This window comes from Cryptomeria japonica, chromosome 10 (genome assembly GCF_030272615.1).
Source record: "Cryptomeria japonica chromosome 10, Sugi_1.0, whole genome shotgun sequence".
Taxonomy (NCBI): domain Eukaryota; kingdom Viridiplantae; phylum Streptophyta; class Pinopsida; order Cupressales; family Cupressaceae; genus Cryptomeria; species Cryptomeria japonica.
In genome coordinates this window covers 188,901,119-188,927,337 of record NC_081414.1, presented here as the reverse complement: position 1 = coordinate 188,927,337, position 26,219 = coordinate 188,901,119, and the positions used below count along the sequence as shown (strand labels likewise).

Genomic DNA, 26,219 nt, shown 5'->3' with positions numbered 1-26,219 from the left:
AATACTTCAAGTTCTAGCATTCTGAAGCGACATGAAGATCATCACAGACAAAGGATGATGTAGTTAGAGTCGTGTCTTTAGACACATGGAATAGTTTTAGTTATGCATTTGTAATTTTGTTTTGACAAGTTACATGTAAAAGTATTTTTGTAAAACGCAAGTTACACATTACTTGCACTTTTGTAATTACATGTAAGGCAACTACAAGATGTGTCCGATTAGGACTGTAGTTGGAATAAGTCTTAGTTAGTTATTTAAGTCTTAATTATCTTTTGAATAAGTCTAGGTGGTTGAGAGATTTTCTCAAGTTAGTTGGGATCCTCCCACCTTTTTCTCAAGGCTCCTCTTCTATAAATACTTGAGGGGTCTATTGTAATTTTTATCTTTTGGAAAGCAAGCAAAAATTCTGCCAAATTTACAGCAAGAAGTCTTTGAGCTTTATGTATGTGAATTGAAAGTTTTGAAGAATAATAAAGAAGGGTTACTCAAGTTTTGAGTCTTTGAGCTACATGTTTGAGTTTGAATCTTTTTATTTCTTCCATGCAAAGTGTTTCTAAAGGAGCTTAGTCTAATCTGATTTGAAGTCTTTGAGCTGCAAGTAGAGAAGAAAAATTAAAATAGGAAAATCTCTAGAAGGAGCAGCAAGTCTTTGAGCTTGCATCTATTCTTGAGGAAAAATTATTGTTTCATAAGAAATAGCAGCAAGTCTTTGAGCTTGCATTAGTTCTTGTCTTTGTGTTGAAAGAATAGATTATTCCAGTCTTTGAGTTGTTGTCTTTTATTCGTTGTAAAATTTAGTATAGCAAAGGATAGATAGGACTTCCAATAGTCAAGTCTTTGAGCTTGATATTGCTGTCCCATCCTGAAGGAAGTGACGAGAGTCTTTGAGTTTTCAAGAAACTTCATTTCCTTTCTCTTGTTTTCATTTGAAGTTGTTACCATTATCATACATTTTCTTGCTATCACTTTTCTAAGCAGAGAAAAGGATATAGGCTTCCTTGAAGAAAGAAGGAAGACTGCTGTCCCATCCTGTTTTTATTTCAGTTTTAGATAGATAGGGGGAGCCTTCCCTTAATTAGGAGAGTTTCGTACTCACACACTGTGGTTGAAGCCACAATTTTGTTTGCTTTTACGAGTGTACAAAATTTTCAACCAACAGTTTTTTGGCGACTTTGCTGGGGAAAGAGAGATTTGAAGTACTTTGTTAATTCTGTCTCTAGCTCTCTGGTAAATGCTTTGAGTCAGTTTATGTGTGAGCCAAAGGAGATACACCTGGTTGGAGTAAAACACATTATGAGATATTTACAAGGCACCTTAAATCTTGGTCTCAAGTATGGGAAAGTTGATCTTAATCTACACGGATTCACAGATTCAGATTGGGCTGGAAGTGTGACTGACCGGAAAAGCACCTTTGGGTGCTGCTTCAGTTTGGGATCAACCATGATATCTTGGATCAGCAGAAAGCAGTCTTCTGTAGCGCAAAGTTCCACCGAGGCCTAATACATTGCAGCCTCCATGGCTGCCCGAGAAGCAGTGTGGCTTAGAAAGTTACTTGTGGGATTGTTTGGTGAACCTATGAAACCTACTATCATCCATTGCGACAATCAAAGCTGCATAAAACTTTCAGTGAATCCAGTGTTCCATGATAGATCCAAACATATTGAGATCCCATACCATTATGTGCGAGACATGGTAGACAAAAATGTGATCAAATTGGAATATGTTAGCACAGGAGATCAGACTGTAGATATTCTGACCAAACCACTTTCCAGAGTGAAGGTTGATCACTTCAGAAAAGGTTTAGGTATGATAGAAAGGTAATCTGCTCTAATAAGATGTTTAATGTGTAAACTTCTTTTGTCATGTTGGGACATTTTGGGTTTGACCCCCTGTGTTTATATCTAAGAGGTGACGATCTCTCAGATTATGAACACTTGTATGCAGACATCATAAGGTGACGATCTTATGATTCTCAAACCAGTTATCATGTTGGATCTCTGGTATGTCATGGATGTGCCATGATGGTATTGTGATAAAACATTTGTATAAAATGTTTGTGCACATATCACAATCTGGATAAGATGAGAATTTAACCATCCTCATATGTTTATCCTTAGTATTGCGTGTTTAGGCAATATTGATATCACGTGTTTAGGTGATATCTTGTCATAATAAAATGATGAATCTTTTATATCACATGGTTGGGTGATACTCTATCTCACATGAATCTTCTATATCAGGTGTTTAGGTGATATCTGTCTTGGGATATCCTTGTACGGTGTAGGATAGAAATTTTGAGATACTTGCTTCTTCAAAGCAAGGAGTTCATTTGCTAATTTCTGCACCATTGGGTCTGTAGAACTATAAGATGAAATCTCCATATGTAAACCTTCTTTGGACCAATTAGGATCCCTTTTGATTTTACTAGTTGGGATCAAATCGTCCTCAATTTTAGTAGCCATTGATTGAGCAATAGCTAAATCTGTTGGAGATGCTCGCCTTAGGAAGAAACTGACCTCCGACAACTGAGTATTGATGAAAAAGCACTTAAGATTTTCAGGAGTAGGTTGAGAATTGGTAGGAATTCTATTTGCTAATTTGTTAAACTTAGCAATGAATTCACGCATGCCTTTGTGGGTATCCTTCTTCAAACTTGTCTCTTAAAAAGTTCCAAGATACAATCAAACCAGCAGCGAGATTGAAAAATCAATCGGCTGCAATTCCTTGAAGAGTTTCTATGAACAAGCGAACAACATCTTGATGTTCTACTCCAAGAACACCACACATGCCATGTAAAAAGATTAGACATGCTCATTGGGATGTTGCTTTTCATCTCCATAGAACTTGGGAAGATTTTTCCGGGAACCTTGTGGAAGTGGATGAAGAGGTGGGGTTAAGGCTAAAGGACCAAAAGCTGCTCCCCACGGACCAGGAAGAGGAGGTGGAGGAAGATTAGCCATAAAAGATGATGAACATATCAACGGTTTGAAAAAGAAAGGAGAAATTTCACTTTAGATAGACTTCTTTTTCTTTGACGGGTGGTGACTTGTGGTTCGTGAAAGGGAGGATGTACTAGTGAGCAAATGGAATCTAGCTCGTTCAGCAGGAGATATTTCTTGAGAACTTTCACCCTTCCTACGACAAACATAAACATGCAAACCTTCCAGCTTAGAGAAATCTAAAAAACCAAAGTGATAATATTATGAAAAATCAGCAAGACACTAGACCTCAAACGAAAGCATGAGGCTTCCGAATGCGTTCGTGTCCCCAACATGAGGCTTTCGAATGTGTTCGTGTCCCCAGCAGAGTCGCCAAAAACTGTTGGTGGAAAATTTTGTACACTTGGGGAAATCTACAAAATTGTGGTTTCAACCAAAGTGTGTGAGTAATGTTACCTATTTTTCACTTCTAGTTGGAAAATAGGCTAGGTTATAATTGTTTTTACTAAATGGAGCAAGTACATGTTATTGCTGCTACATTGCATTCGAAGTGCACTTAGAGAAATCAAAAGGAGTTACATTATCAGATTGCATTCATCCAGATGCATATAATACAAGAGAGTGCAATTAATTTTGAGAAGAGAGTAAAGAAAAAGTATCTTTATTGACAATATAAATGAATGATGTCTCACACAAGCCGTGAAACTAATCGCTATAATGCACATGAAAAAAACGATACATTTATAGGTGCTATGAAAATAAAATGCACAAGTAATGAAGGGTGACTCGTCATTGCCTGAATGACGAGTCTGGCTTGAGCTGCCCTGCATCATCTTTAGTCTCCCCGTTTGCCTTGCATCCAGCTATTGCTCCGCGTGCCTGCACCTGAAAGAGAGATTGCTGTTAGAGCAATGTCGGGTCATCAAACACTACTTGTACACGCATCTATAAACATACAATCTGATCTTCACATGCATCATGGCAGCTAGCTTGTCACAAATGTCCAAGAAAGCAATAACTATCAAACACACTTATCATATGCCCATTTTTATCTAATGTGTTTGTTTCATGTGTAGATACAAGTGTCTTTTCATGCATAATGCGTGGGTTCAAATGGGCTCTCACAAGGGTTGAGCCCAGCGTGCTACAGGATAGCAAATGAACAAAGGAGGACAGCTCACACATGGTTTTTGTAGTCATATAAGCTTAAGGTCACTACTGTCACCATTCATACTAGTGGAGAATAGGGTAATGCAAGGCTATATAGCAGCAAAGAGCCATTTTGATCACAATTATATGAGAAATGGAGGAGTATTTGTTAACAAATAGTGAGTTACAATAGTCATATAAGATACTTGTAGCAATCTTCAGCCTTGTGAAGATAGTGTAGTGTCGCAACAATATCAATAAGCAACAAGTCTATGAGTTATGAGTTGACACACAAAAAAAAATTCATAGTGAATAGGTTCCATATTTACACTGAGGAGGGGAGTCATTAAGTATGCTTTCGAGATGATTTATTAGCAAAGGATCTCATGCAAAGAGCAAAACTTTTCTAAAAGAAAGCTGAGAGATGAAAGGGAGACATTATAAATTACAAACATCATTGTTGATGGAACAGTTCAAGAGTTGTCAACCCTCAAGGACGCTAAAACCAAGGTGGATAAATTGACTGAAGCTCATGAAATTTTCAGAAAATTGGAGCTGGAAGTAAAGAAATTTTCAGAACGCTTAGGACATTTGCAGGAGGACATAGAAATGAAGAATGCACAAGCAAATATAGCAGTTCAGTATGCACACAGTCTTGAAATAAAGCTTGCAGATTTGAATGAATTACATGAAAGAGTTGAGCTTCAAAGGGGGGAGCTTGCAAAGCTTGAAGCTGATTGTTTAGCTTTAAAGATAGAGCTAGAAGGAAAACACAATGCAGTGAGCCAGTTGGAAGAGAGAGTTATGGATAGCTCTTTATAATCTGAGTACGAAATGCAGATTAACAGGCTGCAATTAAGAAGCCCTTCACCTCCAGTAAATGATTTTCATGAGGAAAATGCATCCTTTTCAGGTTGCAATGTAAACAATGGTACCCTCATCTAATAATCAATAGATGCTACATGCTGCTCTAGGTTTTAAATAAATAAAGTAAAATCTGGAAACATCCATTGGTGGGTATAAGCACAGGTTGATCTAAAGATAGATCCATGTCGAGGATTATCAATAGCAGTATACAGATAAAGAAGAAAAAACCCATGATTTGCAGGCGGAATAAAATAGCAAATATGCATCCATGTAAATGCAGCAAATTTGTTGCTAAAGAGCAGTATGCAAATGAAAATCAAATACAGCCACAAGAAATATATCTTTTTCATTCATGGTTCTGAGTTTTGCTAAGAAAAAAGAAAGTGCAAGGTTTCAACTTTAAACTCATAACAAATTTGCCAGAGTATGATTGCACATTATGGCATGCAGGTTCTTTTATGTGGTTCCAGTTTGGGGTTTTCAGAAAGACCTTTTAGTGCAGAAAAATCTTAATTCTTTTCAGTTTTATGGACGATTTTTTTGGAAAATCACTTTCAGAAAGGAGCAAATTTTTTTGCAAAGGAAAATCGAAACACATTTCCAGTCATGAGAGTTAAGCTATTTTTAGAAATAACTTTCAGAAAGGGTTTCTTTTGATAGAATCGATTTTCAGAATCCGCTAATATGAAAAAGAAAATTTGTGCTACAGAATCAAACTAGAATCATCACGGCAACATATCATGCATTTTTCGGTCATAAATCAGCAATGACAGTGTATTACTTACTTACCGTGATAACCTGAAGGTCTGATTTTTCCTTCCAAAAACCCAGAAATCACAAAAGTTAACACCCAGCAGCAAGAAGGCTCAGGAAATGATAAATTTCGACAGCCCCAGTTTACCCAGAATCAACAAAGGTGGAGATAACTCTCGCGGCGACACTCCACACACTCAGTTTTTGCAAAGAATGCACCTTCTATTTTGCGTTTTCTTCAAAAAAAACCCATGGCGGCCAGCAATAAACCAGAATGCTTTCTTTTTTTCCATCAAACCCTATCTTCATGCCATAGCAGCAAGGAAAGAAAATATCGCATGAGGAGAGGAAATGAATTTTAGGTTTTCCTTTTTGCCTAAATATGCATCGAAGGCCTAAGGTATTGTTTGCCTTTGCTTTTATTTTTGCTCACACTTCTCATTAACCCCGTGAAGTGCCTAAAGGGATGGTTTTATTCCCCTTTACATATTTATTAAGTGATTATGTTAATATCACTTAATAATTATTTTGTAATATTCATATTTATTAAGTGATATTAACATAATCTCTTAATAAATATGTCTAATATGTCCATTAGAGTTTTAGGCTTGGTTAATAAAATGAGAAATAATTCATTAAAGTATTTTGATAAACTATTTACTTAAATGAATATTTGTTTCATTCCATTTTTACTATTTAAGAGTCATCAAAATTAATAAATGTAGTAAGTTAAATATTTATTTGAAGTGATTAATGTAAAACACTTTATTAAATATATTTTCTTATTACATTTATTGATTTAGTAAATAGAAATAATAATATTACTTATTAAAGTGATTTACATTATTTAATCACTTTAAATAAATAACATTATTATCTTTATTTTATTAAGTCTTGACTTTAAATATTAAAAGGGAAATTAAACAAATATTCAATTAAGTAATAAATTTTAAAAATCACTTTATAAGATTATTTTTCATTCTTATTTGATAAAGTCAAAATGGAGATTTTTTTTTGCATTAATGAAGGCTTGCAGGCTTGTTAGTGATATTTTGGGGCCATTTATGGTGCTTTTAAGAGCTTTTATGGTTGCAGTATGGGTTGGCTTGACTTTTGGCCCAAATTTCTCCCTTTCAGACATGTTTCAGGTCTTTCCAAGTGGGTTTTTTGTTTCTGCTCGCCCAAGAGGTGGATTCTTGTATTCATTATCTGCTTTTTTGAAAGCATATATACAGCAGGACTTCACTTTTTCAAGGGTTCTTACCTTTTGCTTCTAGCAGACTGTAATTTTTTGAGTTCTCTCTACAAAAAGGAAGGAGTTTGTAACCAGTTTTGATAAGCTTTGTAACACCTTTGGACAATAATACATATTTTGCCTTCTCAGATTTCTTGTTTTTGTGTGCTTAGTCCTAATGCAGTTTCAAGTGATATCTTCATCCTTGTGATTGTGTTGCTGATAGCACCTTTATGCAAGAGTTTTTCTAATTATTTGCAGGTCATAGGTTGTGCCAGTTGTAAGAGTAACCTTAGTTTGTGAGAAAACACCTTTTCTCCTGTTGAGATGATTATTTTTACATCCTTCTTATGAAGTATTGATGCAGAGGTTATGAATTTTCTGATTTGTGCAAGGTTTCCTTTTATTACTGGTTATTTCGTGTGTTAATTAGTTTGTCCAATTTTTCTGGTATCCATTTTGGTGTATCACTTGTTAGTTAGTAGTTTCATTTTATGTTCTCCTCTTTTCTCAACAAATCGTTAGGTTTAGGTGAATGCCAGTTAGAAAGAACCAGCTTGCTCTAGAGGTCCACTTCAGTTTTAGGTTACCCGCAGCCTTGAAGTGTTCCCATGTTTCAATAGGTAGCTGAAGTTCACAGCTTTAGCAAGGGTGCAGGCTTGATTGACAACAAGTAAAACTCTCCTAATTAAGGGAAGGCTCCCCCTATCTATCTAATACTAAAACTAAAGTAGGATGGAACAACAATCTTTCTTCTTTTTTCAAGAAAGCCAATATCCTTTTCTCTTCACAAAAAAGTGATAGCAATTTAATATAAAACAACAGTAACAACTGTTTGAAATGAAATGAGAGAAAGGAAATGAAGTTTCCTAAAATTTCAAAGACTTCCGTCACTTCCTTTGAGACGAGACAACAATATCAAGATCAAAATCTTGACTATGTGAAGTCCTATCTACCCTTTTCTATTCTAATGATATTAAAAACAAATTATGACAGCACAAAGTCTGAAATAACTTATTTCTTTCTACACAAGACAACAAGAACTAGTGTGAGCTCAAAGTTTCACAGCCATTTCTTATTATAAAATTTACTTCTAATCTCTCTTAAGAACGAGTGTAAGCACAAAGTCTTACAACTTTCTCAATAGAACTTCTACTTTAACTAAATTAATGTCCAATACTTGCAGCACAAAGTCTACAAATCAAATTTGATTAAGCCCTTTAAGAAACACTTGCAAGAAAGGTAATATTGAACATAAACTCAAGAATATAGCACAAAGTCTCAATACTTTAGTAATTTTCTTCTCTTCCTTTCAATCCATCAATTTACACATAAAGCTAAAAGACTTCTTTGCTACAAATTTGGTAGAGTTTTTGCTTGCTTTCCAGAAGATCAAAATTACAATAGACCCCCTCAAGTATTTATAGGAGAAGAGTCTTGAGAAAAAGGTGGGAGGATTCTAACTAACTTGAGAAATTCTCTCAACCACCATGACTTATTCAATAACTAACTATGACTTATTTAAAGTTACAAGTCCTTTTCTAAATTGACTTGTTACTTGTCTACTTGTAATTACGAAATTGCAAGTAATGACTTGACTTGCAATTTACAAAATGTTTTTACAAGTAAACATGTTAAAAAAAAAAACTACATCTAAGAGATTACAATTCTAAAAAATGCAACTAAGTGTTGAAAAACACGTAAGTTGCTGCATGTGAAGACATGAATCCTTTGAACTTCTAGATGATTGTTCGTAGCTCAGCAAGATTCGGCTCGTGGGCGTTCTTGGCAACAATCATGGTCTTCACAATGGTATCATGGCATTGAAGAAGTATAGAGTTGTTCTTCTCCAAAGTAGACTGGATTTCATGCAAGAAGATTTGATGTTTCATCAAAACTTGAATTGAGGCAGCTGAAAATTGCGAGCACTTCTTCTTTTGGTATCAACTCCCCATTCTGACCCATGATATTGCAAGAGGCCTTCTCAGAGTGAGAAACAACACCTTGGAATACTTTAACTCTCAATCTCATTGCGTCATCAATCTCTTCAATGAGGGATTTGAGAACGAAGGCTTTGTTCTCTACGAGCTCTTCGAATTCCAGATACATGACCTTGGAAGGAATAATGGCATGCTCTTGAAGAACACTCAACTATTGTCGAGGCATCTTGCGCCAAAACGTCAAGCTACCTTCAACCCTTTCCAAGTTCTGTTTGAAAGTCTCGTAGGTATGATTCAATTTTTCTTCAATGGTCTCCAACTTAACCATCATTTGGAATATGTCTTTCAGCACTTGCGCACACAGATCATGAAGTTGATCCACCCAAGAGTCAACGCTTGTACCTTCTGAGCAACTCTTTCAACTCCCTTAATTGATTCTTGTGAACCGGAAGAACTTGAAGGATTACTCCCTTCACTAGCAGGTTTTGTGGTTTTATGAACAGCTGCAACAAGTTGCCTATTCTCCTCTTCTAACTTGTCTTTTTTTGCTAGAAGTTTATCATATCATTGTACTAGCGAAGCTATAGATTGCTGGGCTTATGTGCAAGAGGCTCAACAATTTCAGCCATCTTCATCTTATTACTATCAACTGTTACCCTTGAGATTGTCTTTGCTTCTTTAGCAACCTTGGGCCTAGATTGCTTAAGTTGCTGATAATCAAAGACATAAGGAGAAATTTCTTGCTTCTTCCTCTTGGAAGTGGAAGAACTAAGCCATGGAGGTAAAACGACTAGTTCTCCTCCAGTAGCTACTGAAGGCAAAGGAGAAGCAGTTTCTGTTTGAACAACCGTGGTCACCCTGGGAGAAGTATTTGTCTGGATGGCAACCATGGTTTGTTTGGTAACCAAAAGGTATGAAGATTGTTTCATAAACTCTTTAAAGCCGGAAGTAGAGGTATCAATCTCTGACAAATGAATGCATACAGGTGTATCCTCGAAGATTTTCAGCAAAATCTCTTGTTGATGATCAAGAGGTGGCTCAACTGCTGAAATGGGAACGACATTATGACAAGACTCATCCACTATTGTGTCAGGAGGAGATAGAGGCAGCTCCATGGAAACTGAGGAGGGAATCTCATGAGGTGACTCCAAAGCTAGTGACTTAGGAGCATCATTAGATTGTTGTCCTTCCTTCGGATTATCAGGATCAATCACATGAATGTGAATTTGGGATTTTTCTTTTCCACGGACTGTCGCCTCCTCAGGAGGAAGCACTATTGTCTGATTAACCCGCAATTTGATCCTAGTGCCCAAAGATGATGCAGCTTCCTTGTTGTCGATCTGAATCTCAGAGTTACGTCCAAGAGGCCTCGTAGAGTCATCTTCTTTTCCAACCTTAATCTTGATGAATCTAATGCCATTACCTTTGAGCCAAGTGTTGATTTTAGCTAGGATAGGCTGAAATCTCTCAAGAATGGAAATGCATTCTTTATGTGAGCATTGGATTAAAGGAAGTGGGGCTTCATCAACCCTTTGTGAGACATACTCTAGATCAAGCACATTCCCATCATCAATCATCCCTTGCGGAATGTCGACCAGGTTCAAATCAATAACTTGCTCAAGGGTGAGCCTGCAGTAGTCCATCTTGAGAACCTCCATTTCTATACGGAGATCCACCCAGATATCCTAAATGCGATGCACATGTATGAAAGACTTTTTGATCTTTTCCTTCATACCTCGGTAGTCAAAATCTGCCTTTGACTTAAATCTTTTGAGTTTAATCTCTTGCATCTTGGTCTCCATAGCTTTGGCTTTAGTGGATGTGATAAGGGAGTATCGACCAATCTTTAATGGGTTGGTTGTAGAAATCCCCATCCCAACCCTATGTTTGACAAATTGATGTGCATGTACAACCATGACTTGTCTTCCCAACTCCATAAGAATAATCTTATCAGTCGAGTATCTAGGAATCATGTATGGTTGCTCACTGTAGCATCCGACTCTTATATAAATGAATGTCGGAAATTGAAGGAACAAGCAACCTTACTCATTCACTCTTTCCCATGCTTCACTTGACACCCTTCTATTTTTTAGAGTCTTGTCAAACTAGCACATGAAGTAACCAAAGAATGCATCTTGAATCCTCTTGAAATGTAATCTGTTGGGTCTTAAGGGCAGCTGATCATAGTATTCCCACAGAGCGATCACCCTTGGTAGAAACACCAGGGAAATGTCTAAGTGATGCTGCCAAATACACTAAATATGAATTCATGTAGAAGGTCATGGTAGTAGGGACTGCTGCAGGTTGTTCACACAAAGCGTCACTGATAATCTCTCCCCATGATATATGATGGGACTGGCTTATGAACATGGTAAATTGATACATCCAGGGCTCAAAAACATTAGAGTGCTCAAGACCCATCTTCCTGCTGAGGAGAGTAATGATGTCTCCAATTTCCCACTTGAAGTCACTACGGTACAACTTAGCCCACCTTGTGAAAGCAGCTCGTGGCTCATGAATCCATCTATTAATGTGGCGTTTGCAGTCCTTTTCCCTCTTGACATAGTACTCTGCTGCACTATCCTTTGACATCTCCATATACACAGGTGCTGATGGTAATTTGAAGAGTTTCTCAATAGTTTCCGCATCAAGGTGGATTATTGCCTCACCATCATCATTTCTAATGGTTCTCGTCTCCTAGTCAAAGTGGTGAGCGCAAGTGAGAACAAATTCAGGTTCTAGGGGAGCCACTGGAAAAGAAGATGCATGATGAATGTAGCTATCAAACAACTGCTGCATATTACTATCTTGTGGATGCTCCACCCTTTTAATGAATTCTGACATGTCAACATGCCCTATTTCCGTATCGTTGATATGATCCAAAGGAGAGGAAACTTGTGAAGGAGAAACTTCATTCTGGTACTTGTCATATCTATACTTCATCTTCTTTGGAATGGAAGATGATGGTAAATCTGACATTGAAGAACAACTTGGTATGTTGCGATGAAGACTTAAAAGTGTTAAAGCAACATCATAATCAATTGCAATTAACATTTTTCTTCTTTAAACGGGAAGAACTCCAGCCCTTGAACTTAAACCTTTGTGAGAGAAAGATGGGAAATAAATGGGAATGTTTGAAACTTGACTTTGACCAATTTCGGATCTTGGGGAAAGTTTTACTACAAGCATACAAGTGGGGAAGAACAAACATGCAATCAGATTTTTGAAACCTAATTGCAAGTATACTTGCAAAACGGAAAATGGAGAAATGAGTGAAAAATGAGATTTTGACATGTGGGAAATGGCGTGAATGGAATGTACGGATAAAGGCAATGAGTATGAACAAAAATAGAAAGATTTTGGGAATGTCATCTTCAAGAAAATGGGAAGAACTTTCAACATGTAATCCGGTTCTAAAAACCCAATTTTGAAAGAATGGGTATTTTTCCACTTAGAAAATTGGAATTTTACCAAAAGATGATTAAAATATTGTAATCACATGGGAAGATCAATTATTTTTGTCCTACTTGTAATTGGGATTTAAAATCCCGAATGCAAGTAAAGAGGGAAAATTGGGTTGATCAATGCAATGTAAAAATTGCTTTGCCAAGGGGGAAAATATCTCTCACAAAATCGATTTTAGGGTAAAACCAACATTTATACAAATTTACAACTAGAAAGATCAAATAAGAAGAGAAAATAAACAAAGTGTAATGCCCCGCCAGGAAACCCCGAAGGGATTAAGCCAAAACACAAGAATAAGGTGCAATAATTTTTTTTTTTTTTTTTTTTTAAAGTTACACGACATAAGATACAACGAGATATCAAAGATTCAGATTGCATAGCGGAAGATTTCAACTAACACCTAAAGAGTTTCCCAACAAGATTACTTAAATTTCACAATTCACTTAACTCACACAATTAATCCAATAAGCTGAATATCTTAATAACGAGATAATTCTTAATCAGGATAATTTCTTTCAAAAGATGGAATTATAAATCATAAACAAAGATTCATCCATTAAGATCTATTCATATTCTTCATTCAAGCTTTTCATTTAAAATTACAAGCCATACATCGAATATTCTAACACACTAAAATTTCATCATAAACATATGAGATCTTTTCAAGCATATTTAGTTTCCTTAACAACAACTGAGTATATTCCATTACTCTAAGTTACATTCTTTCATATTCCATCTTATTGCATTTCAAAAGACGATTACATACATGCATCTATGATAAATCTCATCTAAACCACTTATGCATTCGATCTACATGACATTCAAGAAAGAACTGCATATAAACATTTAAAGTTAATTCCATTTATTCACTTAACCATTCTAACATAAGCTAATCATACATGATAAAGCTGAATAAAGGAAACATAAGAAAATACATCACATAACACCATAATGATCTCGGAGTTCACCCCTAAAGGGCTACATCTCTGGGTCTGCTCAACTGCAAGACCCCTCTGATAAATAATAAAGTTAAGAATACAAGAGGTTGCACCATTACAATCCAGCCATCAAGGCGATACATAAACAATATACAAACGACCACATCGGTCAATTAATACATAAACGATCCCTGAAAAGAACAGGATCCAGCTGAACATAATCAAAGCTAATACAAAGGTCCAGAAGAGCATCCACAAGAGTGAGCCATCACCACCCAAGGTCTAACATGAAACCGATACTCACAAGGGCAGAGACAAAAGGACGACCCACAAAGGTACTCCTAACAGGACAAAACGACAACACACTAGCGAACGTAGGGACAAGCGTCATCACACAACCAGGTATGGTTACCGTGGCAAGTCTTCATAGGTCCCGGCTCCATACACTGGGTCACCCTGGCAACCTAATCTGAGCTTCCGGCCCATCCAAGCCTCATGTGGACCCACTCATCCTCTCGTGAAGACAAGGATGGTGGTTTGCCATTTCAGGCCTTCTCACAGCATGTCGAACCTATGATAGCACTCGTCCCATGTGTGAGGCACATTTATCTTACTTAGAGATTACATTCTAATCTACTTAAAGGTTATCACTTATTAGACTCACTTTCGACGGGTTACCCAACAGCCACTTTGGGCGCGGCCCCCAATCGAAAGCCACTTTCCCATACGACACTAGGCTAAACTCAAACGAACTCAAACCAAGGAATAGACATGGTCAGACGAACGGTGTTCAAGAAAGAGAGAAACAATCATCTGGTCAAACACGACTCAAGGGTAATCACTTACTGACGGTACTCTAACTAGAGACCCGACCAACAACGGTCAACCACAATCATCATTCGACTCACACACAAGGATATGACCAAAACGACACTACCACAAAAAAAACAGTCAACTCGGAATCGAGGACTGAAACAGGTACCCCAAGTCAAGCCATACGACAGGGTCCTATCAAACAAAGCACTCTTGGCATTTCATAATAAAAAGCGAATACAGCAATAAAACTCGCAAAGGCAATAATCAGAAAGGCAATATCTTCTCAAATTGATTTAAACATTAAAATCGATCAAGTTTTCTACAAGATCCAAATCAGATTACAGTTATCTACCTCAACTAGGGATAAGTTGTTCTTGGTTTTCTAACTCCTAAGGTTCAAGCATCGAACAGGCAAATTAAGCCATAATGAGTTTTAACCAATTCATATTAATAAATCTCAGACAACCATTAATCAACTAAAATAAGATATTTAATCTCCAATCAAAACGTCATTGACACACTGGTTCGAAATCAATTTCTATAGATTCATAATTTTCAATCCCAGATGTACCATACGGAGCACGGAAATATAAATATAAAAAGAGAGTCTAAAAGGAGATAATCATTTCCAAAAGCATATCGTTTCAATTCAAATACCTAACGATAAATATTTCACTACTTCTCAATTACTCAAATGATATGTTCTAAGATAATATTAACATCATCAATTAGTAACCACATCGTAATTCAACGATTTTCCAATAACACATTATTCTATTTTGTTTTTAAACAATAATACCTCAATGAGCCAAATGCTCTAATCAGCTAGAAGGTAAGATCTAGATTTATTAATCCAAGATCAATTAGCATATAATCGATAATATCCAATTGCGAAATTACATTGTAGAACTTAATTAGAAGGGGTGCATCAATCATGAAATGAAATTGAATAATGATCAACTTATAAGCTCCGTTACAAACTGAATCAATATCAAATTAACATTAATCAAAATTAATGCATCCTTAATCAAAATTAAGATCTAATTAAGACTAAGCATTAAAATAATATTTAAAATAACATATGCATTTTTTTTTTAATAAAAAAAAATATACATTAAAAAAAAACCATTTAACAACTATGTTTTAAAACATAACACGCATTTAAAAAAGAACAAGGTGAGGGCGGGCCGTGCCCTAGCCGCAGCGCCAAGGAGCATCACGGGCGGCGCTCACGGCGGTGCCCGCAGGTCCCGCGGCGCCCTGCGGCCACCGCAGCCCCTGCGGCCACCACCGTGAGCCGCGGCCCAAACAGTCTGCGAGGGAGGAGCACGGGGACGGGGGAAGGAGTAAGGGGGCGAGCGGGGGAGAGGGGAGGAGGAGCGGGTGGAGCTCCGCTCCCCGCTCTCCAAATCCCGACCCACAGTGAAAAACACACACGCCCAGTTCGGGTTTCATTGAAAAGAAACAACGCACAGGGGCAAAACAAATATAATTTTGTTTTAACAAAAACACGACACCCAGTCCGAACTACAACAAACGTCCATCACAAAATTGATAATAAATTTCGATTCAATAAAAATTCGAATTAAACGAACTGCGTTTGATATAATATTTTCTTGATGGTTTTCTCATCCTTTACAAACACCCAAGGGTTTCAAACGCCCAAAACGAATAGAGGAATTAACAACATCTCAAATACACTTCCAGCCAAGCTAACTAATTTACCAAATCAGTTCATAAGCATGGTAGACAATGGAGAATCTAAACCAGATAGCATGAAAACATTCAAACCCCCATTTCCATTTTAAACAATAACTAAAATTGAGGAATAAATCCTACCTGATCTCGCGTTCCTGGCAAGATCTGCTGAAGAGTCCCAATCTCCAGCTACCAAAACCCTCCTTCTCCATCCAAAATCCTCCAATTTCATCTCCAACATATTTTCCAACCAAAAATTCCCCAAAATGACCATCCCCCCAATTTTCCCCCAAATTTTGGGTTATATGGAAGAGTTAACCAAAAATTCTATTTTTGGAATTAAAATTCTTATTTACAAAATAATTCTCAAAATTTAATCCTTTCAAACTATAGCAATAAATTAACTTGCTTTCTAATTCCAAAAACGATTTCCTCAATCAATTCAATTAAACCTTTCAAATTTCAGAAGCCAACAGAATACAATTACGTCTATCGCAATTAAATACAAAACTTGCTTTTCAACAGCATATCCAAAATCAACGAAAATCGCATAACGAAATTCCGATTAATTTAGTCCATTAATCTCTAATGCACAAATACATATCTAATCAAAATAATTACTAAGGACTAATTAATCAATTTAACCAGGCACACCAAGCACGCAAACCGAGAAGGTCAACCAAACAGACGACTCGCAAACCCAAACAAAAAGGGATAACCGACGACGACTGGCGATGCTCACTTGAGCACGACTAAGGTCAACTAGGGTCTTACGACCACCTAATCCAACTCTAAGGATTAAAAAGGTACACTCAAACCTGCAAATCCAGGTGAAGACGAACCTCGCACTCATGCGGCGTTGTACCTGAAATATCCTGCAACCAAAGATCATACATGCATACATATATAAAATTTAATGAAAGCGTTAGCCCGATATTAATACCACGAAATAGGAACACTAAACATCTTGCATACAACTAGTGTGAAAACCACATCAACAGCTATGCGTTAAATCAAACATCTGATTGAAACATCATATTAAGATAAACTAATCAAGATTAAACCAAGGTTAGAGATTGATTAGGGCAGGGGTACTACACAAAGCAAGAAAACAAAAATCAAAAGAAAACTTACCTTGCTTATCCAAGATGCCTCTCCATGAGATGAAACAATCTTTGAATGGAGAAAGCAATCCTTTAAATAGAAATAAACTCCAAAACCCTTGCCACGTTTTTTCAAACTCGGATTTGAAGAATAACAACATAAAAAAAATTAAAAGATAACATTAATTAAATTTTAAATTTATTAATTTAATTCATAATTTTAACAACGAAACTATATGGCAGCAATGTAGCCTTTGGGCATTTTGACACAGAGATTAGAAATTAAGTTTTTTAATTTTTTGGGCATTTAGCGCGCAAGGGGTGCTGCCCCTTGACCCCGCAAGGGGCGATGCCCCTTGACCCCACCTTGGGGGCGCTGCCCCCAAACCCCCATTGAAAAATATGGGAGGAAACTGCGTTGATAGAAGCAGGGAAAATTTAACCTCCGAGTGTATTGATATGCATATTGACAATGTGAATGAATTGAAATTCTGATTTATGAATGCATAATTGCATATTGTCTATTGAGTATTAACAATGTTGTATGTTCATAATTTACATTCTAAAATGTTTTCAACTTTTCATAGTATCATACACATGCTATATCCATGTTGTATTGTTTTCATATGAATATAATGTATGTATGCATGTTTTATCCATTTTTTCATATGAACATTTAGAATTTTGAAATTTTCCTATATATTTTAAATTTTTCCTATATTTTATATAGCTGTCCCCTTTGCTGTCCCTCGCCGTCCCCAAATTTGGCAAAAAAATTTGCCGTCTTGGAAACGCATCCCACCATCCCCTGCCGTCCCCGTCCCGGAAACTCGGGGTAACTTTGGAAAACATTAAAACTTGCAACTTAAGGAAAATTTCCCCCTGCAGTCAGGGAGAAAAAACCCGAAATTGAAGGAAAAACATAGCAAACGGACCCAAAATGCGATGAAATTCGAAACTTGGTTCGAGGATGGACCGAGGATTAGTCTAGTCTAAAAGATAAGGCAAAATCATGTCTTGGGAAGTGTGCCATAGAGTAAAATTTTCATTTTTTGACCATTGTCTGATGCTTAATTAATTTTGGTAGAAGAGATAATAATCACTGCCTTAACATTATGTAATCACAGCCTCGACCTTATGTTATTCTGATGTTGGGGCCTGCTAGCATAGTATTTATATGTTATTAGTACAAAAGGTATTGGCCAGTGATACCAGTGATCTATCCTATCAGCAAGCATTGGACAATCATTGTTGGGTTTACAATTCTGCTGATTAAAGGGAGAGATTACATTATGTGGTGTCTGATGCTTCAACTGATGATGCTCGCTGACTAATGATATTGACTCCTACGTTCATGGAATGATAAACACAAGTCAATGCTGAATCGAATTGCTGTACACCTATGTATGGTGCAGATTTAGGAGTCATCACTACCTTTCTTTTTTGAAGATAATTACCGTTAGCAGAAAATCGTGAAGTCTTATGAATTAGACGGTTTTCTGAGTCGTAATAATATATTTATATATATTCTTGAACTAAATTTATCAGTTTATTCATTTTTGATTTCATTGATGTGTTAAGGAATATTATTATTATATCTATTTGACTGAATTCATTATGATAGGATCAGGGACATGAGACTTGCACTTGCAGTTCACTATGATATATCAAATGTAAGATGTCAATTGTAGTTAATCATATCATTTGAATGTGTGAAATGGTGTGATCAGATCGGTTGAATGTATGTCAATTTTTTGTGTTCGGAATGTTATCTTTAAATTATTTGGGATTGTTCAATTGTTCACTATCAGGCGTCTTCATGTTGATTAGATTTACTTCCCTAGCCATGCATTAAATTCCTCAACCAACATCCATTTGATGTGGCAACCTAACTGGATTTTGGTTCGATGGATTTTTTAAGTAGGTTGATAAAAATTGGTTTTTGGTAGAGTTTCAAGATTGAGTGTTGTGTGTTGTTTAGAGTCTCTGGATATCCCTTTAAGCATTTGGGTACTTATCAGTGGGTTATGCATATTGAAGGACCTATTGTAAATTTTCATTTATTCTATAATGGATTTGGCATTGTGTGTTTTCCTTTGCAATATTTTGACTTTCAGTTTCTATTTTGTGGTTTGTTTGTGCTCATTAGTTTGTTGTTAGCTCAATACACTACAATGTTGCACGAGTTTAGTGTTAGGGCTTTGTGTTCTGAGTCATAGAGGTGAGTTCACAAAAGTTCCATTAGCAAAATGTTCGTGCATAGTGTTTTGCATTGTGGGTGAACCAATAGAGATGGGCTACAAAGTAGAAAGAAAAGGTTTAAATAACTTGCTGGCCTTTTGTAGACTTTCTTGATGCATTAAGCATGACTCTATGCCATTAACACTACATTGCAAAAGAATTCTTGTGGCAATAGAGGATCACATGTTGGCAAAGCCAAAGAGTAATGTCCTCTTTTGGGATTGCCCTAAATCTTGATGCATTAAGCATGACTCTATGCCATTGACTCTACATTGCAAAAAAAATCTTGTGGAAATAGAGAATCACATGTTGGCAAAGCCAAAGAGTGTAATGTCCTCTTTTGGGATTGCCCTAAATCTTGCCCTTACTATTATCGGGTCTGCTGGCATCCTCTATTATTTTGAAATTAGTTGTGAAGTTCGATGCTCCCTTGAATGGATCGATTGATCTTCTTCTTGGTTCTCCATTCTTCTTCAAATGATGTCTCCTTCACTTTATACCCGTCATGGAGAAAAAGGGTCACATCTTTTGGTTATGAAAAGATACATCTGTTTGGAAACAACTTCTGCCCTTTAACTTCTTATTTAACGTTCACCTATCTCTCACTTCTCAAATGTGTCTTTATTGCTTTTCAAATCTACATTTATCCCATTTAAGATCTGCATATCTTCTTCTTCTAGATCTGCGTATCCTATTTTCTTCTCCCCTTCTCAAATCTTATTTCAGATCCCTCTACATACTTATGCTCTGAATCTGTTCTCGATTTCCTCTAGTTCCACTTTATTCCACTCCATTCGATTTGATCCTTCTTCCCGTTTATATCTTCCAATGTGAGGGAGAGGTCACACCTCTTCGTGATGTCTGCCTTTTGGCAAGAGTCACAGCCTTTCAGAATTAGCACCCTTTGAAAGAATACAACCCTTCAAAATTTCTACCCTTTTGAAAGAGTCACTTACCTTTTTACGTCCCATTTCTTTCTTCTTTGCTTAATCCTTCCTTGATTCACATGGTCCATTCTTTCTTCCTTTCTCCATATCTCTCTCTTCAAATGAAGTTCTCGTCTCCCTTTCATATCTCATGTTATATTTTATATTTTATTATTAGCATTTTAAAATATTAAATTTAATTTTTATTCTGTTATATTTAAAATTTTATTATTAGCATTTATTATTAAATCCTATTTCAAAATGGGGATAGTACAAAGAGGAAGTTTTTGCCAACCAACTACATGTTGGGTATGCATAAGAAGCTTCAAACCTAGGTCAACAGTACACATTTGTGGAGTACATGAAGGAATTCTATAGATTATACCTTCAGATTGGTCTTGAAGAGGATGTTATTGCCAAAGTGTGAATGTATGTAATGGGTTGGGCATCTCAATTTAGAGTGAGATATGATTGCTTACTATTTCAATATATTAGGAGGCCTACTAACTAGTGTTGAAGATGGAGGAGAAGTCATGTAGACAATAGAGTTTATGTAGTATCATTAAAGGCAAGGAAATGAAGAGCAAGTTGAGTGTAGGAAGACATACTTTTGTGTATAGCGAAAGCATGCTAAGTAGTGGGTTCATGTTGAGTGCAAAGTGTAAGAAAATCTCAAACAAAGGTAGAGATACAAGGCAAAGTTACAAAAATGGCTTTGTAGGGATATGCTTCAAATGTGGCTAAGCAATTCGCCTTATCTTTGAGAGTCTAGATGTTGAGGTTGCAAATATTGAGGCTAGTGAGAACATGTTTCTATAGAAATGTATGCACAGAGGTAATGATCCATGGTAGAGGAAGAGTTAGTTCTAGACTAAGTGTAAGTTGAAGGGAATTGTTGCAAGTTGATGATTGATGGAAGTAGCGTTTGCAACTAAATATCATCGAAGATGGTGCAAAATTTGGGGTTGAAAATAGCTAAGTATCCTATACCATATAGTCTCGTTGTTGTAGAAGGGAAAACTCATAGTGATGGAGCAATGTTCGCTTGTTTCCCACATTGGAGGATATGTGGATGAGGTATGTTGTGATGTGATCCCATTGGATATTTTTGTCTTTCTTTGGAAGGAATTTTTAGTATGATTGTTGGGATAAAGCCTTCACCATCGGTAAGTTAAAGTTACTTCCCTTTGAGGAAGAGCAATCCATGCTTAGGGTCAAGGTTTGGTATAATTAGCTAAAATATTTCTCAAATAGGTGGGAGACTTGCATGATCGCTATGTGCTAATGGTGAAGTTCCCACAAGACAAGTAGAAGGAGCCATAAAGATCAAACGAGTTAGATATTGCCTTTCTTTTTGAGGATTTCACACCTCTGGTTGGTGATGGACAACATCTCACACTATACGAGCTTGACTGTATGTTCTTGTTTCCAAAACAAGGCATCACATTTAATGCAATTGGACATGAATACAAAGTTGAACATGCAAGTAGAAGAATTACTAGAGTGAGGTTTGATAAGAGAAAGTTTAAGTCCTTGTGTAGTGCTTGCACTTCTAGCACAAAAAAAAGGACAATGGAGAATGTTTTGGGACTTAATTGGACAATGCAAAATTTTGCTCAAGTCTCAGACCTCTTATGTGTGTTGAGCCTCATTTTGTTCATTGTTTAAAATTAATCATGATAAATCTTTAAATGGGTCTCCCTTGGTAAAATGGCCTAATTGATGCTCCTTTTTACACCTCATGTTCCTATTAGTTGCAAAAATCCATAAGAATTCTAAGTCTTAGAAGGTTTTGTTCATTTTCTATAGTTTTTGTAGAATTGCAGAGTTCCATTGGTTTGCCAAACTACTTCCAGTTGTCAAACCTCCTATCTTGATTCTTGGAGTTCTGTAAGGTCTATTAAGACCTTTTGTTCTTTGATTTTCATTTGCTTCCTCCCTTTGTGGGTTTTCAAAGTAAATTCAGACTTGTGTCTCCTTTATTGATCTCTTGTCTTCTCTTGCACCATATCCCCATGTTTTCTTGTTAATTTGCCTTGGTACCAATTTTCTTACTACAAATTAGCGGAGTTTTGATGGATGTTTTGACTTGCCTTCCATGTTCCTATGTCCCGACTTTCCTTTTTATCTTGCAATCTTCTACTCCCTCTGTTTTGTAGATTCATAGATTTCTAATGAACATTCATTCCCCCTCCACCTCATTCACTTCAATCCTCTATCTGTGCATGTTTTTCTGGCTTTCCCTTTGATCCTTCTTGTGGACTTCTAATGGATTTCTAGATTTTCATTGTAATGTTTGATCTTGACTTACACTTCAATATGAAGTCCCACAAAATGTTTCCTAAGCTTTTGTCGTCGTTTCTTTCTATGCATAATTCAAATTGACTTCTAGACATCTAGTTTTCCACTTGGACATCTTGTCCTCATTTCCAAATCCACGTCTCCCTACCACATTCCTCCATACTGCTTCATTTTTTTTCATTTCATCCTTCTATAGATTTTTAATGGGCTTGTAGAGTTCCTTTGTTATGACTAGTCTTGACTTCCACACCTACATCAAGTCCTTGCATTTCCTTTTGTTTTCCTCAACAACTCCCTTGATATTTTTAGGATGCTATGAATGACTTGATTTGACTCCTGCAACTACTCCAAGAGGATTTTCCTGCTTAATAATCAATGTCCATCCCAAGGGTGTGTATTTTCTTGCAATATAAATAGTGGAGGATAGGAGCAACCATGTTTCTGTTAATGCGATGGTGGAGTTCGAAATGCTGAGGATCTTCATGCCATTTCTAGACTCCATATTTGGTGAATTTTGTGGGATTTCAATTTGTCTTGCATGCCACATTTATGAATTCTATTCTTTGTCAATTTCCTACGAGTGACCAAACAATGTGCAATATGTACTAGCTCGTTTGTTTGGAGCTGATTCCACACTCAGCAAGCTATTACATCAGCATGTATTGAGTTCAGTCAAATAAGGAGGCTCAAATTTACATTGCTGTAATAAAAAATCAGAGTTCTGATTTTTAATTTCAAAATTAGTTGAGTCTTCTAGTTGTATTTGTATCTACTGTACAACATTCCAAAAGTCAATAACACGCAAGTTATCCTCAAAATCTCTTCAAAACCAAAATTCAAGAAATCAGATTCAGAAAAACATATCAGATTGTTCGAATCAGCATTCAACATCTTTCAATGTCGGTGGGGAATTTCAAAGCCTTCTTGGATGATTAGTCGATCAATATACAATAGGCAGGTCATTCACTTGAAAGCAGTCAAAGAATGCATGGAGAGGTGTAGGAGAGCACGGTTGGCACTAAATCCGAAGAAGTGCAGGTTGATAGTACCTCAGGGCAAGTTACTTGGCCACATAGTCTGCAAGATAGGACTAAAGACGGATCCGGACAAGGTAAGGGTCATCATATAGATGGAGGCAATCAAGAATGTCACAATAGCAAAATCCTTCCTTGGGCATGTTAGCTACTACAAAAGGTTCATCAAGAACTTTGTCCAAATTTCTTACTTGTTGGATGTGCTAATGAGGAAGGGACAACCATTCACATGGATAGACAAACAAGGGTGGGCCTTTAGTGAACTCATGTCAATATTAGTCAATGCACTTGTCTTGGCATACCTTGATTGGAACAAGGAGTTCCATGTACATGTAGATGCCTCCAATTATGCCATCAGGGATACACTTGCACAAGTGGGATCATCCGGTGTTCGTTGCGTGGTTACTTTTGAAGGCGGAAAATCACCATAGTACTATCGAAAGGGAGGCATTGGGAATGGTGACTCTATGCAGAAGTTCCGTCATTACCTACTAGTGGCGCGATTCACATTCTATGTAGATCACCAAGCTCTCATGTAGCTAGTAAACAAGACGATTGTTCAAGGACGGGTAAGCAAATGAATTTACTTGAAATATATATTTCCAAGTAGGGAATTCATAACTGGATGATGTATTTTTTGAAGCAATGAAGTCCAATTTATAGCTGGTGCCTAGTTGTTGGACTTGTCTTGATGCAATGATTTTTGATTTGTGAGTTTATTACAATAGTAGCCGATCTACAAGCTCTCATGTAACTAGTAAACAAGACGATCATTCAAGGACGGGTAAGTAGATGAATTTACTTGAAATATATATTTCCAAGTAGGGAATTCATAACTGGATGATGTATTTTTTGAAGCAATGAAGTCCAATTTATAGCTGGTGTGTAGTTGTTGGACTTGTCTTGATGCAATGATTTTTGATTTGTGAGTTTATTACAATAGTAGCATAATGCTTAGTAGGTTATTGGATGTGTGGATACTCAATTATTATAACTGTCCATTGATTCTCTTGAATGTTGGAGTAAATGTGGTTTTATCATTTACATATGCTTAAGTTTCACTTAGGTAGCTAACATAATACTTTATTACATATTAGTTGCAATTAGGTGTATAGTATTTAATTATAGTATATTTCATTTAATATTTTTATTTGGTAGTTGCAAGTCGGTTAGACTCTACCTCATCAATTCTTTGCTATATACACAATGTGTTTGTACATTTCAATTTCATCTCGATTTATTATCACTCATTTGTGAAATAGCCTCATCGCTTCTCTCATTGTGAAGGTGTTTTATTTGTAGATTTTTGTTATTGGGTTGGGTGGTTTCACCAACATGGTATCAAAGCAGACAATGTTGTGCCCCCTTTCATTGAGAGTTATCATCAGCCTGAGTTGTTGAAGTCCAGAGAGTTCCAAATTGGTGATATTTCCTTCAAATTTTATTCTTTGTTATAGTATTGGCTGCGTTGGTAGATCCATTAGTTTGGATGGCTTCCATTGTTATTTGGCACAATTTGTATTTCATAGGCCCATGAAGCTTAATTGGCAGATTAGCCGTTTCTGTTATTTTGATAGGCCCATATTCATTTCGGCTTATTCATGTCCGACCAGACTAACGTTTTGTTTGGGAACTTCTTGTGTTTGCTAGGCCGTATTTGAAGACATTGATCATTCCTATTAGTTGTGGTTTTCCCTTTTCTAGCATTTTATTTGATGATCAACACATTTGTTTTCATTGGCTAAGATTTATGTTTTGGGTGGAGTCTTTCAAATCAAATTGATTGGGTATTATTTTTCTTAGTCGGGTTTTCTTTATTGTCACGTGCCCTGTTTTGTGAGCACATTATTTGGTTCGGTGCTTAGATCAATGAAGAGGCAGTTTTGGTTTTTAGAGGGCTTACATTAGAACTTTGGCAACCTATGCTTTTCCTCATCATTGGTGAGCTTCTCTATATTATTACCTATCATCCTTTTTTACCTTGTACACTTAATTAACCAGAGGTGGTTGCTTTTTTAGTGGGCGTTTATTTTTGTTGATTGGTAGCTTATACCAAGTTTGCATCGATGAGTTCTATTTCTTGGTGCGACTCCTTGCATGGTGATCAACGTTCTTCATGTTTTGGCCGATTGATTGTTTTGGCCCTATGGTTATATATTTCGAGTCTTCCTATTGGTCGATTTATGGACTTCAAGGAAAGTTTATAAAGTCTCACATTAGGGCTTGGTTGAGACAAAACCATATATAGTGATGCCTCGTTTCCTTTGTGCATTGGTCTTATTATTCCACATTGCCTGCATCACTCGGTTTTGAGGCAAAACCATATATAGTGATGGGCTCATGTCCTTTGTGCATTGGTCTTATTATTCCACATTGCCTGCATCACTCGGTTTTGAGCACTTTATATGTGGCAGCGTTCACCTTATATGGTGCAAGTTCTTGTGAGCTCACAATGGCGTGGAGCGTTCACCTTATATGGTGCAAGTTCTTGTGAGCTCACAATGGCGTGGAGCTTGAGGAAGATTGAGGAGCTTTGTGTGGAATGGATTACCCAGCAAAATTCGTACAATTGTTATCTTCATAGCTTGGGCTTATTTTTCACCTCCAACGTTAGGCATAGTCACATGGCGAACTGAAGGCTCAGTCAATTGTAGCCCCCTTGTGCCTCAAAAGTGCCTAATATTGGCCTTTTTTCATTTTTGCATAACTTTTGCAAACGGAGGGCTTTTTCCACAACCTAGATATTGACAAAAAGCTGGTTTCGTCAACTTCGTAGTGGTATAGGTATTTTTTAGTGTTTTTGTTGTTTGATGCT

At 36.7% G+C, this 26,219-nt stretch overlaps 1 protein-coding gene across 4 annotated transcripts in view; it reads right to left on the bottom strand.

Annotated features, from left to right (window-relative positions):
• The window catches only part of LOC131079155 (pentatricopeptide repeat-containing protein At3g12770), a 112,540-nt gene that overhangs the window by 12,859 nt on the left and 73,462 nt on the right, over nucleotides 1-26,219 (bottom strand). For 2 of the 4 annotated variants that reach the window (XM_059212013.1, XM_058017057.2), the window contains one exon: nucleotides 3,679-3,824. The gene's annotated coding sequence lies outside the window, so the exon portion shown is untranslated. Of the gene's footprint in view, nucleotides 1-3,678; nucleotides 3,825-5,744; nucleotides 6,095-26,219 lie in introns of those variants that run through there. The other 2 variants (XR_009113939.2, XM_058017056.2) reach the window with 2 other exon arrangements.